Source organism: Monodelphis domestica, chromosome 2, assembly GCF_027887165.1.
Source record: "Monodelphis domestica isolate mMonDom1 chromosome 2, mMonDom1.pri, whole genome shotgun sequence".
In the NCBI taxonomy this organism is placed as follows: Eukaryota; Metazoa; Chordata; class Mammalia; order Didelphimorphia; family Didelphidae; genus Monodelphis; species Monodelphis domestica.
This window is the reverse complement of record NC_077228.1, coordinates 433,554,562-433,569,502: the sequence shown is the minus strand read 5'-3', so window position 1 is coordinate 433,569,502 and position 14,941 is coordinate 433,554,562. Positions and strand designations below refer to the sequence as shown.

Sequence of the window (14,941 nt, the reverse complement as noted above, 5' to 3'; positions counted from 1 at the left end):
ACATGAGGAATGGGCTAGATAGCTTCAATGGTTCCTTTTATATCTAATTTTATGATCTTATAAAATTAAAATTATAGATTTTAATAAACTTAAAATGGAGATTAAAATAGGAGGGCTATAATTTATTAATATCATAAAGAGCCAAGCAAATTTTTGCATTAATTAATATATCTGGCCCTTCTAGTGTTAAAGATTTCAACCAAAAAAATTAGAAGAAAAAAATAAGAAAATTTCACAGTTATTGCCTGGAGATATGGTGGGAATTCTTAATTAAACAAAGAAGAGTTAATCATGATTAAAAATAAATAATTTTGATTACATGAAATTAAAAACTTTACATGAATAAAATCAATATCACTAGGAAAAAGAGAAGCAACTGATTCGGTAAAAAAAAAAAAATCTTTGATTCAAATATCTTTGATTGTAAACTGTCTGCTATCCATGATAAACAGGGAACTAACTCAAGTATATACAGAAGCCCAAAAATCACTCTCTAAAGGATGTGCACAAATAGTTCTAGAAGAAGAAACATAGTTTTGCCTTTTTTTGTATCTCCAGGACTTGGCACATAGTAAAGACTTCATAAATGTTGCTGCCAGTGGTGATAATGATGAATAAGTATATGCCTTGCCAATGTGCTGTGTGTGATAATCATCTTCGTTTTTTCAGAGGCAATAATGGTTCAGATCCCAGTACTTTAAAGAACTCTCAGTACAAAGTTTGTATTGAAAAGATGGGATTTTGTAGTTATGGGAATCTTGGAGTCATAAAGTGGGTTAAGTGAGGTTTTGTCAGAAAGTGAGCTAAGTGGGTTTTTATTAAGGCAATCTATATCTCTCTTTTCCTACTTTCTACTTATGGACTCAATTGATTACATATTTGTGTTATCTATTTGGGATATACATACTATTAGAAATGGTCTATACCCATGTTGGCAAACCTATGGCATGAACGCAAGAGAGGGCTACTCTCTTCCCTCTCTCCACATGCCGGAGAACATTTCTCACATCACTCACCCCTCTGCCCAGCAGCCAAATGAGAATGCTTTCTCACCTCCCCCATCTGGGGTAAGGCAGGGACAGGGGGTTCATATACAGCATGAGGGTTGCTGTTTGGGCACTCAGTCTCTAAAAGATTCACCATCACTGGTCTACACTATATCGATTAGATTCATATTGACAGTGACATGACAGATATCATCTGTTTGGTCTTTCTTATGTAGATTTACAGACCAAACACCCTTGAATTTTTGTGTAATATGCAGTTTGATATTATCAATCTAAAGCCATCTTTGAACAGTGATATCCGCGGGATCCCACCATCTATAATGAATCCCTCTTTGGCCTGGATTTTGTCTATTAGGAAGGTTAATACTTTTGTTGAGTACATATCCTGCTATTTTATTCATTGCAAATGATTATTAAAGGGTCATTAAGCAGTTATTTCTATTGCTCTGTCTTCCAAGGAAACTTGAATGATATTAATATACATGGGGGGAAAACAGAAATATTATTATCACATTGTTGGTGAAGCTAAAGATTGATCCAATCATTCTGGTGAAGAATTTGGAAATATGTTGTTACTAAAACGCCTTTTGACTCAAAGATCTAGCTGCTAGGCAAATTACTGAAGGAGGTCAAAGACAAATAGAGTAATGCAATATATATCAAAATTATTTTAGGTCCATTTTTATAATAGCAAAGAACTAGAAGCAAGTATTTTCTCATTAACTAGTAAATGTCTTAAATATAATATTAAATGTAAAGGGATATCACTGTGTTGTAATAAATGGTAACAGTGAGGAATACAGAAATGTCTGAGAATATTATATGAACTGGTGCAAAGTGAAGTAAGCAGAATTTTTTTAAAAATAAAGACAATGTCAAAGGAGGAAGAAGGAATAAGCATTCATTTAGGTCAATAAAAAGAATAACAATAATAGCTAACATTTATTAAATGCTTACTATATATAATGGGCATTGTGCTAAGCACTTTACAGACATTAATATGATCCTCATGTAATAGAGAGATACTTGAGAGTGTCTATAGATTGTTACTAGATTGCTAATAGATCAAGATTTTACCTACCCTCCTCCCCTATTTCCTCCCCTATTCTGAAGACTTTAGCTTCCCCTCCCCCTTTACCTTCAAGTCATTCAGGGTAAACTATGAGATTTCAGAGGAAATACTCTTTTCTCCTGATTTCTAAAGTAAGGGGTTTATTTGGGGAAGACAGGAAAAGGGTAGAGGATAAGGTAAAAGGGATAGGTTTCCCTATTCTTCACAAGGAGCCTTGATTTGGAGGATTTGGGGGAAATGGCAATCAGTCACTAGTAGGGACAGTCAGAGAGATAGGAGGACAATTGTTTGTCTTCTTTCTTCTTTTTCTTTTAAACAGCCAGGTAAATATCAGTCAGCCAGCAAAAGCTTCAGGGTCTTCACCATCAGCCACAAGCAGCCAAAAACTTAGTTCACCAGCCTCTCCCCCCAGCTCCAGAAGCCAAAAAGGATGCAGTTCAGAAGCCTCTAAACCCAGTTCAGCCTGGCTTGTCTCCAACTGTCTTTCCCAAGAACATTCCAAATGAAATGTTCCTTTTGATTGACAGCTCTTCTGTCCTCAGTGTTCTGTCTTGCATACATGCCTCCTCCACACTCACAAAAAAAAAAAAAACCCTGTGAGTTGGATGCTGTTGTTATGTTCTTTTATAGGTGAAGAAGCTAGAGCAGTCAGAGGTTATGGCTTCATCAAGGTATACAACTAGGAAGTATCATCTAAGGTTGGATTTGAACTCAGTTGTTCATGACTCTATTACCAGCGCTCTATTTATAGTAAATAACACAGAAACAGTACTAATGGAAAGAAATAAAAAATAAAATAAAACCTAAACTGAATGCTGTGAAATTATAATAATAGAATTGATTTTTATAAAGAATAAAAGAATGTGACTTCTTTCTTTTTTGCACAGGGACAAAACTTGGTTGATATGTTGGATTAGTTGTGATGAACTACATTTCCCTCTCCATTTTATTTTGTATTCTTTGTTTTAAGGGATGATTCTTTAAGTATGGGGTAAGAGGATTATATCAGAAAAGTTAGATAATATAAAAATATATCAATACAATTGCAATAATTAAAAGTAAGAATATGAATATGCCATTATATCTTAAAAAAGGGTGGGGAAAATTTCATAAACAGAGTCAATGTAGCTAATTTTGGTTGTGGAAAGGATATTGTCTTTGGGATGATATTATCTTTAGGGGCTTGGGGTAGGGCATGGTGGTGAGAGGAAAAAGATTATCCCAAAAATTAAGAGGAAGAAAAACTTACAAGCAGCCAGTCCTCAACAAGTTTAAGGCTAAGGAAGGAAACTAAAGAATAAGATCAAAGGAAAATCAGTAAGAAAGAATTAAAATTCTAAAAGAGATAACTTTCCCCAGAAAATTGCCTTTTATTTACAGCTCACTGTAGATTTTATTGTATTTTGCCTTGAAGAATCCAATACAAGAAAGATGATAAGGATTTTAGTTTCAGCACCTTCATCAGAAGGGGAAATAAAGCTGCAAAAAGTATTTTACCTTTGAAGCTTTCATTACTTAAAGATGAAACAGGGAATGCCCATGAAAAATCAAAAAGAACCAATGGAATTTTTAGCAAGAATATGAGGATTGTTTTACAATACCCATCTGATAAGTTCAGGTCTTTTATTCTATATTATGTTTTAGTTTGCATATTTCCTGGACTATGCTAGGGGAAATCAGCTTCATTTTTCTTTTTTTCTTATCAAAAAGATACCTCAAAGGCATCATTTATGCCCAATTAATAGAATAATAATGTACAGGTTCAGGATACTCCAGAAGGCAATAGAATATTTCCCTTTAGGCCTGAGATAGAGAATCAGCTTAGCCAACATTTTCTTAGTTCATTATATAGGAAAGGCTGAACTACTACTAATAATTTATTGTAGAAATGTTCTTATGGGTTCTGGTAAGTGCCTGTTGATTGTCTATAACTATAAATTCTCATCAACAGTAACAATTAAACTGTCGTATTTGAACTCTAACACCTTATCCCTAATGATGAGGTAGAAATAATATTTACAAGGAGAAAGTTGGGAAAAGCATCTGAACCAAGTATATACCCAGGAAATCGGTAGTGGGGATGAAACAATCTTGGAAGCATTAATAAATCATTTCATAAACTATGTCAGAATGGGAAAGATAACAAAGATGCAGAGATGATCATCATTCAAAAAAATGTGTTTGAAACAGATTTCAGTAGCTGTTGATCCATATCTATTTTTTCATCTGTATAAAATCTCTGAGAACAAGGATGATAAAGTGGATACAGAGCTGACCTTGAAAAACAAGACCTGTGTCCTCACTTTAAAGCACAGACTTTGTGGCATGAAGCATGACCACTTAACTTCTCAGTACTCTCACACTACTAGTTACAGAGAAGGGACTAAACTAAATTGGTAGACAGTTTCCTCATCTGAACATTCTCCAGAACAATCAAACCACATATCTACTCCCTCGCACAGACAAAACATTAATGAAAATGTTCTACATACATATGAAGGAATTTAATGGAAATAGGAAAAGGGAACAGGCAGGATTAAAAACACTTTTCTAGAGCATATGACAATTAATTGAAAGTTGTAACTAAGGCAAAATCATGGTTTATTGATTAATTAGAAAACAAATTTGAATCACTAGGGAAAGGTATTCATAAAGGTTTTCCTCCAAAAATAAATATCTCATCCATCAATGGGCATTTATTAAGCCTGCTCTATATGACAATGAAAGTGTGCATATCTTAAAATTATATAAAACTATTTGATATATGCAGCCACACAGGGAGACAGGAGGAGTCCCCAAAGGGGTTAAGGAAATGTTGTAGAGTTAAAATGAAAGGTTTCCCTGTAATTTATGAGGTCCTAAAAAGATGGACCTTTTCAAGGATGACACTCAAAAGAGAAAAATGTCTATCATCTAGACACATAGTTGGACAGCCAAATGATTTAGTTTGTATAAGGGGTCTGCTACCTGGGATAAGCCAAATAAATAAAAAAGGCAGTGGTGAGGCTTATGGGAGGGTTACATAAGGTGAGGCATATTTCCAATAATGGAATTTATTTCAGAAATACAGCAAAGAACATCACCCAAGAAATATCTAAGAGGAAAATTAGGCATTTTTGTCAGGTAGGAAAAGAAATAACAAAAGTAAAAATGGAGTCAAGCATTAGTATCTACAAAATGTAAAATGTTCCAGAATGCTGGAGTTCTTAATTTGGAATCTATGAACTTTTTAACTGTTTGTCAATATTTGGCTTGATTTATAATACTATGAATTTTTATTACTACCAAAGGAGCACATAACATAAAAATGTTTTAAAAGTTGAGAACTGCTGACCTAGAGAAAGGATTCCATAACCCTGGGGAAAGATCTTTGGAGGCTTTTCTGTTAAAGATGGACAAGAATAACAGAAAATGAGACTATATAAATAGGTTGTAATATGCATTGATGGAGATAATGCTCCAAATAATGTGTTCAATTAGACAGTAAGGAGGTTAAAGTGTTAAGATATAGCAATTAAAAATATCAATTATATTTGCATATTCTCTGTTTTCTTTACAGACCAGATTAGGAATATTTGCTTAGACACTAATAGTGTTCAGGTGGTGTTACTACATGTGTCTATCATTTATACATTGTTTTCTGCTTTTGCCTTTCCTTGCTTGTGACATAATTGTATGAATATATATTATTATGTAGATGCATGTGATCTAGGAAATAAATGAAGTATCTCTATAATGTTCTGTTTTATAATCTGCCCATTATGTACAATATTAAACTAGGTATCATATAAAGTATTGTGTAGTATTTAATTCTGCCACTGGAATAATAACTTCAGTGAATGGAATTTTAATTAGCCTCATGATGTTTATGATATATGTATATAGAAGTTAAAGTGAACTTCATATATTTTGCTAAAGGAAGGAATGTGAACTTGAGAAATTCTCATTCATTTTTCTATCTTTTCTACTTTTCAGAAACACCTAGGTGTGGCAGATAGGCTCCTTTTTGCTCTAAGAGATGGCCTTGAGGCTGGCTCTGCCCTTGAAGGGAGCAGAGCTAGCCTGACTCTTCTTGCTTGGGGTCACCAGGATCAGCACCACTACTGCCACTTTCATCATGAGCAGCAGCTAGAAACCTGGTGGGCAGAAGTGGCTTCATCACCACCTATCTGCTACTGTATTTACTTGGACCAGAAGAGACAGAGTGACCCCAATTGTAAGAACAGACTCTGAAAATGAAGAAACAACTTACTAAAGAGATAACTGGGCTTTCCAAGTTACCTGAAGATGTAAAAGCTCTTCGAAAGTTCTTCCTTATACAAATAGAACTTGGTGAGGAATTAGTAGCCCATGGTGAATATGAAAAGGAAGTTGTCCACTTGACAAATGCCATTGCTGTCTATGGGAAGTCACAGTTGCTGCAAGTTTTACAGCAGACTCTCCCACCACCAGTGTTGCAGATGCTTCTGGAACTCTCTCCTATACCAGTGTTCTGACTAAGCTGCCAACAATTAGCCAGAGAAGTGTGAGTGTACAGAACTTAGCCCAAGAAGATGTGAAATGAGAAACCTGTCAACATAATAAAATCTTAATTTAAAACATTTTAAATAATTCTTAGACCAGAGTATGAGCAGCAACACAGGGGAAAAGGGCATAGTTATGGACTATGGACTTTGAAATCTATCAAAACTGATTCTAACTTTGTGTAGGTAGGTTTGCTTGGATTTTATTTGTGTTAAGAGAAATGTGTTTTGATTTTTAAAAAACCCAAATTTCATTTTATAAAAACACTCTAATATTTCACTAATATAAATATCAATTTCATTTATTACTTACTAAAATATGCAATTATAATGCATGTATAACATTACACTCCTACATGTTAAAATACTTAGTATTCATTTTTGAAAAACAAAGTTAAGACATAAAAAAGAATTCTGCACTCTGTTATAGAGCTAAAGGGTAAATTTGGCTTATCCTAGTACATTTTGCAGTATGTTAGAAAACTAACTTTTTTTTAATTTAACAAAGCTAACAGGCTTTGTAGTCACTGGATATAAAATATGTTCCATTCATTAAGATAATCATGGATACATTTAGGAGCTAGTTTATTTTTTGTGTATGGAGCAATAGCTATCAACCACCACACTTGCATACAAACACACACACACGCACACACACACACACACACACACACACACACACACAAGAACTTTAAAATTTTATTTAAAATAAGCGTATGAGTCCTGGATATTTATCTTGCAATTCAGTTATTGGAAAGAGCACTGAACTAGGAAACAATCAGAAAACTTGTTTTCTAGTTCTATTCTTCCATTGATAGCTATGATTGATATAGGACAAATTACTTAAACTCTTTTAGACTCCATAATCACAGAACCCCTGTAAAAGAAGAGGTTTGTATTATATAATTTCTGAGCTCCTTTTCAGCCCAATGATTATTTTCCTCATTGTCAAATCCACTTAGTTATATATTTCCATACAAATCTGTCTTACCACTCACACATATTATTGCTTATTCCAAAATGATTTTCTTGGCCTCTTACCCTGTTGAGTTTTTCTTTTTAAAAAAAAAAATCAGTTGTGAAGAAAAATTTTCTGACAATTGACTATCCAAAAGCAAAATAGGTTATCTCAGGATATTTCAAATTCCCAGTCATTGCAGATCTTCAAATTGGAGACTCTGCGATCTTGGACTTCCTTTTTAGGTGTGGGTTGGATTAGACGATTTCTAAGGTGAAATATCTTCCAACCCTGATATTGTACTCATTTTAGAGTAAGTTTAACTTGCCACTTGACTCCTTCCTTGCATTTACCTCTATCATCTTAGTTTATTTCTCTTCCACTATACCTCCAAATCTTTGGTTCATTTGCCTTCTTGAATATTGAGGAAACAGTGTTTGACATCATAGATGAAGGCTTTTTCAGAGAAGGATTGGGCTGATCAGGCTTCTTTTCTATAGGTAAACCTGTTTGAAAACTGGAGGCTTGTACCTAATACATATTAGGATACTCCATACTGAACACTTGCCTATCTTTTTTAACTATAAAGTGACACCCTTCCTCCCATAACTTATTACGATCTGTTTATAAATTTTTTTAAAAAGTCATAAATACATTCTCTTTTGTAGCACTGAAATCTTGATTTCTATAATTTCTAGTTTTATGATTCTTTAAGAAATGAGAACCTTACAGTGATGATTTGGGGACTAAACAGGGGGGGGAGGGGGGAGAGGAGTCCACTCTATCAAGGGAATCAAGCTTTCATGGAGCTCCTCTAGCCTGCTAATCTGAGTACATTAAAGAAGTAACAGTGAAAATAGGCTGCCAAAAATTAGGGAAAGAAGGTTGCTACTGAGAATTAAGATGAGGAAATACTTAAATGCAAGCTTCACTGGACAAAATGGGGCATCATAGAATATGTAAAGTGGAGCTGACCCTTTAAACACTGAAGAGAAAAAAGAAAAGTCATACATAAATTCTAAATTACAGAAACAATTGCTGATCTTTGGCTGGGGAGTTTCTATGCCAGGAATTCCCTACATTAATAAACACAGAGACCTGGACAAAAACAAGACAAAACAATAGCAACAATAATCCTATATTATAAGTCATCTAGACACACACAAGTGAAAAGAAGAAGGCAAGAATGGGATAAACTTGGATACAGGAAAGTAAAGGATTATCTATGTTCTTATAACATCAAGGCTCAGTAAAGACAGTCATTTGCATTTACTATTTCTAGTCCTAAATGATATAAAGAAGTTAAATTGGTCCCCTGTTGTGAGAAGATTTTCAGTGAGCTAGGGGAATATTTTCCTTAATCTCTTGCTTATTGTTGATGAATGAAAAAATAAATTTTTAGCAATTTATAATTGTATTTTGGGGACAGGTACAAATTTAATGCTATTAAGTTACATATGGCAACAGAAACTGAGTATCTGGTTAACTTGAACAGAAAAGTAACTGATCTTGACACTAGAGAATGATATTCTGAATTTTCTTAGATGTGTTATCTGTAGAGGTCCATGCTCCCTGCCTAAAGGATTTTATGTATTCGGTAATATCAGACTCTAATATGTTCAAGTGAATAAAATGTACCCCTTCCCCAATACCTATTTACCCCCATTAAAAGAAGAACTAGCATATACACTCTTGCATAAAACCTTTGGAAGTATAAAGTCATGAGCTTTCAAAGATGTTTTTTATGGATAAATGTTTTTTGATGTGCTTGTTTTCTAATTTCAATATTGTTGTCAACCAGCAGAAACATTTTAGAAACATGCCTTTACCTAAAGGTAATAAAGTTATTTTTTTTAACATTATTTTATTTGGTCGTTTTCATACATTATTCACTGGAAACAAAAATAATTTTCTTTTCCTCCCCCCCCCCCGCCCCCGCCTTTCCCTCTCCCATAGCCGATGCATGATTCCACTGGTTATCACATGTGTTCTTGACACCCATTTCCCTGTTGTTGGAATTTGCATTATAGTGTTCATTTAGAGTCTCTCCTCAGTCTTATCTCCTCCAACCCTGTAGTCAAGCAGTTGCTTTTCATCGGTGTTTTTACTCCCACAGTTTATCCTCTGCTTGTGGATAGTATTTTTTTTAGATCCCTGCAGATTGTTCAGGGACATTGCATTGATACTAATGGAGAAGTCCATCACCTTCGATTGTACCACAGTGTATTCGTCTCTGTGTACAATGTTTTCCTGCTTCTGCTCCTTTCACTCTGCATCACTTCCTGGAGGTTGTTCCCGTCTCCATGGAATTCCTCCACTTTTTTATTCCTTTGAGCACAATAGTATTCCATCACCAACATATACCACAGTTTGTTCAGCCATTCTCCAATTGAAGGGCATCCCCTCATTTTCCAATTTTTGGCCACCACAAAGAGCGCAGCTATGAATATTTTTGTACAAGTCTTTTTGTCCATTATCTCTTTGGGGTACAAGCCCAGCAGTGCTATGGCTGGATCAAAGGGCAGATATTCTTTTATCGCCCTTTGGGCATAGTTCCAAATTGCCCTCCAGAATGGTTGGATCAATTCACAACTCCACCAGCAATGAATTAATGTCCCCACTTTGCCACATCCCCTCCAGCATTCTTTACTTTCCATAGCTGTCATGTTAGCCAATCTGCTAGGTGTGAGGTGATACCTCAGAGTTGTTTTGATTTGCATCTCTCTGATTATAAGAGATGTAGAGCACTTTTTCATGTGCTTATTAATAGTTTTGATTTCTTTGGCTGAGAACTGCCTGTTCATGTCCCTTGCCCATTTGTCAATTGGAGAATGGCTTGATTTTTTGTACAATTGATTTAGTTCTTTATAAATTTGAGTAATTAAACCTTTGACAGAGGTTTTTATGAAGATTGTTTCCCAATTTGTTGCTACCCTTCTGATTTTGGTTACATTGGTTTTGTTTGTACAAAAACTTTTTAATTTGATGTAATCCAGATTATTTATTTTGCATTTTGTAACTCTTTCTAATTCTTGCTTGGTTTTGAAGTATTTCCCTTCCCAAAGGTCTGACATGTATACTATTCTGTGTTCGCCTAATTTTCTTATAGTTTCCTTCTTTATGTTCAAGTCATTCACCCATTTTGAATTTATCTTGGTGTAGGGTGTGAGGTGTTGATCTAAGCCTAATCTTTCCCACACTGTCCTCCAATTTTCCCAGCAGTTTTTATAAAATAGTGGATTTTTGTCCCAAAAGCTGGGATCTTTGGGTTTGTCATATACTGTCTTGCTGAGGTTGCTTGCCCCCAGTCTATTCCACTGATCCTCCTTTCTGTCTCTTAGCCAGTACCAAATTGTTTTGATGACCGCTGCTTTGTAATATAGTCTGAGATCTGGGACTGCAAGACCCCCTTCCTTTGTATTTTTTTTCATTATTTCCCTGGATATCCTTGATCTTTTGTTCTTCCAAATGAACTTTGTTATGGTTTTTTCTAAATCAGTAAAAAAAATTTTTGGAAGTTCCATGGGTATGGCACTAAATAGATAGATGAGTTTGGGTAGGATGGTCATTTTTATTATATTGGCTCGTCCTACCCATGAGCAGTTAATGTTCTTCCAATTGTTCAAGTCTAGTTTTAGTTGTGTAATAAAGTTATTTTATCAGACAATTTTAGCATTGCTCCAATGGAATAAACATTTTTGCCATCATTATGCTTGTGTTTGTTACTTTATTCAATCTGTGGATAAGATTGTTACTCAGAATATAAAATGTAATAGAAATTTCAACAATGTTAATTTTTTACATAAACAAGCACTATATAGAAATTTCAGTATTATAAAAGATGAATTTTTTAATTTTTTTGCATTGAGACACTGAGTTTTATTCTAATACTACTACAAAAAGATATATATGCATATAAATATATAAAACACTGAATATATTTCAGGACCTTTCTCAGTATTTATGTTTATAGATAAATATATATATAGAGAGAGACAAATATAGATAAATAAATATAGATAGATCAACAGGTACAGATGAGGGATTACATGGATAGAATATGACACAAAGCCATCATCTATGACATATAGTGTGTTTAGGATTAAAAGATGCAATGAATCCTTCTTATTTTTTCTACTTGGCAATTTGGAAGTATTTGATTTTCTCCTCATTCATTTACACATGAGAAAGGGAGTACAATTATCTTTCTCTTCCCCCAATTCCCTATGGGCACTAATACCAAGGAGAATGCCAGAGGGGAAAAAAGACCAGGAAAGACAATAATATCTACCTCTGTGACAGTGAAGAAGAGTTTGGATCCCCACCACCACAATCAGTTTAGACCTCAATATATTGAAAACTGCAAGGTGCTATATATTGTGTGTATGAATAAATAAGACACAGACAGGAAACAACCAAAAGAAAATTCATTATCATTCCCTATGAGGAGTAAGGCCCAAAATAATTATACTGATTTCTATGTTTTAATATTTTATTACTATTTCATATACTAGACTATGATTCAAGAAAAGGCACATTGCAGAAAGAGTGAAGCAAAGGGTCACTAAGCCAAAAATAAAGGGCCAAAGCAGTGAAGTATCACTGCATAAGAAAAATAAATAACTCAGGTTTTTGCACTCTTTGAACCCTAATTATCAAAGAGAAGGTTGCAGCTTGCTCAAAGGTTGGCAATATCACAATATGTACACCCAGAAGGAATAATTTGAGAAGAATGCCAACTAATCACTACCTTGGGTGAGGCATATTGAGTTAATTTTAAAAAGCCAAAGTCAAATAGCTATGTCACAGGAAATTACATTGGCATGAAGGCAAAGAATTGGAAATCAAAAAATTGTTAAGACGATAATGTGAGATTTTGAGAAATGGTAAAGAAGGATAAGGAATGATTTTTAAATGACCATTGAATTTGCCAGTTAGGAGGTATTCCTGAAGAAAGTTTCAGTAAAGGGGAAAAGGAGGAAAGCAAGATTTTTCACAGTCTTAAAGCATGGATGGTAAGGAAATTAGCAGCAAATTTGTCAGTAATCCTAGAAATCTGGCATTGGGTCAGGGGTGATTTTAAAGATAACAGCTCAAGAGAAGAGTAAAATCAAGAGATAACCTTTTGGAGATGGGTAGCCCTGAGTATGTTTCCAGAAGAGAATGAAGCAAACAGTGAGACATTCAAGATAAAAAAGTAATAGAAATGGTGAATGGAGGAATGGGAGAGAAATGGTGGATGGAGGATATGGGAGAGGATCACAAGTATACTACTGAAAAGAGTAATCTCTTTTTTGGCAAGAAAGGCTATAAGACTAGTGAGGAAGGAATGTTGTCACCAGTTTAAAATCCTTACTTGGTTTTGGAATCAAAACTAATTATTAGTTCCAAGGCAGTAGAGCAGAAAAAGCTAGGTAATTGTGGTTGTGACTTTTCCAGAGTCACATAGTCAAGAGATGCATGATCTCACATTTGAACCCAAGACATCCTATGCCCAGGCCTAAGTCTCTCTCTATTCATTGAGCCACCTAGCTTCCCTAACAGAGAAGTTTTCATATATGAAGGATATGAGCTGAAGAAGCTCAAAAATGATGTCCTTGATCTTTTCAGTGAGAAAAGAAGGCTATCTGCTAAGGGAAATGGATCTGTTGTAAATGTAGGTTCTTAAGGAAATAACTGATCATTTGAAACAACCACAGTGGGATTTATAAAATGTAAATATCCATTTCTTTCAAACCTTAGTTATAGTATTTCCCAATATCCCAGTAAAAACATAATTAACTCTAGGAAATATCATTTCTTCAAGGCCCACCCAAGATAATTTCACATAGAATTACATGGTATGAAGACATTTGTTTCCTGACACCTACAAATATTCAACTGATGTAAGTATAAGACCTCAAGGGACCTGAAAGCTGAAACAGACATAATTCTTTAGTACAATTTCTTCCTTTTACAAATGACTAAAAGTAAGCAAAGCATAAATAATTAATTTGAGTCTATATTTGGCATGGAATAATTTCAACTAAGTATAGATTGAGGCAAAAGCATATACTCAAAGTCTGTGAAAAATTTTAAAATTTAGTTAGAGATTATGTAAAGATTATACTACAGTTCCCCTTCAGCTAACACATATTGAATTTTTTTTTAAATGTATAAAATGACTGCTGCCAGGCCAAATAATATGGAACTAATTCCTTTAATTCCATCAAATTATCATTATATTCCAGTTGATTCTCCTTAGATAATGGGAAGTAATCAAGTCATAAGAATTTATTCCTTTCATTAAAACCAAATACTTAAGCCTTAAAAAGAAATAGGAATTCTTAAAGTGAGAGAGTAAGAAGAGAGCAAACCTCAAGCATGGGGCAAAGGTACATAGGAAATGGAATGCAAGATAATGAGAACAGAAAGTAGACAGGTTTGGGAAGGCAACAAGGGTGGGAAAAAGAATAATGAGAAATCAGTCTAGAAAAATAATTCTGAGCCAGATCTTAAAGGCTTTAAATGTCAAAGAATTTGCATTTTATTCTTCTAAGAGACACCCATTAAATCTTCTTGAAAAGGAGAGATATAATCAGAACTATGTTTTTAGAAAATGAATTTGACAGTTATACAGAAGATAAGTTGAAGAGTAGAAAGATTTTAAGCAGGGAAAAAAGATATATTAGCTTTTGCTGTTGTGTTGATGTTTCCTTTTGAGGTAGGTAATCCAAGGATTATTATAAAAATTATTTTAAAAATGAAATGAAAAATGAGATACAGAGACATAAACTCAATTGCCCAGCATCACAAAGATAAAGTCAGCATCAAAAATTTAACCCAGATTTCTAATTAACTTTAGGGTCAGTATTGTTTCTACTATTCCATATTATAAAGCAAAATTAAAATATTGGAAAACAAACAATATCTCCAATGTGCTAGACTCTACTAAAATCTATGCATATCTCCAGTTGTATAGACTAGAAATGTCAAGTACACAGCACATAGATCACAGGAGCCTGGAACACTTCCAAGTATTGGCCCAAACACATTGAATGTAATTTGGAAATGTTTAACAAAACAAATACAAATAAATTAATAGTTAATATTAATATGTGGTTTCCTATATAACTGTATGGCCTACAGAGATCCTTATATAGAACTTACTGTCCTAATTTCTAATTCATTTTGACACCACTGCTCTTAGATTCCTCTCACACTATCATTTCCTACACATAGTTTGAGGTGCTGCTCTCTGATGCTTTCTCATTCCTGCTGCTTGTTATCTGCTGATAAAACATCTCCAGTTGCATAAGTCCATGTACAATTCTTTGCTAAACCCAAAGATATTACCACTAGCTGTTGCTTTCTTTCCTCACTCTATATTTCCTGCTGGTTT

General features: G+C 34.2%; 1 pseudogene; it reads left to right on the top strand.

Annotated features, from left to right (window-relative positions):
- The first annotated feature begins 1,258 nt into the window (after positions 1-1,258).
- Positions 1,259-6,643, top strand: LOC100032222 (mitochondrial import receptor subunit TOM20 homolog; annotated as a pseudogene).
- Positions 6,644-14,941: the final 8,298 nt, after the last annotated feature.